The sequence below is a fragment of the Mustela nivalis genome (genome assembly GCF_964662115.1).
Source record: "Mustela nivalis genome assembly, contig: HAP1_SCAFFOLD_131, whole genome shotgun sequence".
Taxonomy (NCBI): domain Eukaryota; kingdom Metazoa; phylum Chordata; class Mammalia; order Carnivora; family Mustelidae; genus Mustela; species Mustela nivalis.
The window spans coordinates 1,104,967-1,106,276 of NW_028136488.1; positions in this window are offsets into that span (position 1 = coordinate 1,104,967).

Below are 1,310 nucleotides of genomic sequence, written 5' to 3' on the forward strand. Positions count from 1 at the left end.
CTATGTCCAAAGCTTAGAAGAATACTTCAGGGTCCCGGTGCCACTGCCCCATTCCATAGCCCACATGGACACAAACACACATTAGGACCCATCCTCAGGAAAGTCCATTTCAACTCAGCCACCCCGGTTGCTCCCGCAGATCCATTAGATCTAAACTGTCTTGTTGCTAGGAGACAATTGGAATGTGAGGGGGACTTCCCAGGCATCCATCCTCGAACGGTGCTCAAGGGTCGTTCCATATGGGATGTCCTGGAGCTGTCCAATATGTCTCAATTGTCCCGCAGAAGGAATCCTTGAAGGTGGCATCCCACATCTCCCAACGTGGAAAACCTCCATGGCCTCGAGATTCCGCTCCATTCATGAAGGGGCCGTCATGCACAGAAACTCCAACCTGAGCCAACGTCTGATCCTCGCCCTGACTTCCGATGCATGAGATATTGCTTCAGATCTGCAGGGGGTACCTGCCGTGCCCTCACCCTGAATCCGAAGACTAACTTGTGTTCTCAGACTTCCGTCCTCACTCTCCTGACACCGATGCCCTCAAGTTTGGCAATTCCGGACCGACAATGAAGCACTCTGCCTGCCCTCTAGAAAAAATATATTGCCTAATGAGCTGCCCAGGCAGCTTAAATGAGGTTAAACCTACACGGCACTCGAATGTACCCAAATTATATAGTCTAACCTGGGCACTAATGCACTGTCTGACACAACCTGAGCCCGGACCTGCTGACCAACACCAAGAGAGCTGACCGCACTCTGAGCACATCAGACCCGCCATGGCCTTAGGTCATCATCTCTTCCCTACCTCAGTTTTCAGGCTTCAGAACCTAGACCTTATCTCCAATCACTGCCCACGGGTGACTGTGATGCAGAAATCAGAACTCTTCCTGACCCATGGCAAGAAACCTTGTGGTTGGCATGTTGTCCAACGTTCAGTGTAGGAGAAAACAGCATTCACCCTGAGGCCCCGCCCATTCTTGAGTGCGACGAGAGCATAAACACGCATTGTGACTTCAGCGTGAGTCCTGTCCTCTAGTAAGTCCTCTCAGTGGCTGGACCATTAGATGTCATAATGGCCTTGACATGTCCGAAGGCCCCAATTTTTAACCAGATTTCTGGTTGTCCAGTCGCCCCTCCCCAGGGCTCTACTCTGGAATCCCTCATTTGGTGGGACATCTGAGGTTGAAAAACAAAATGAAACAAATCAACCACAACAAAAAAATGGACTTCTTCCATCCCCAGAATGACCCCAAACTCTTTGGACGGGACCGAAACCCCAGAGAGTAAGACTCGTCCATTTCCCATGAAGT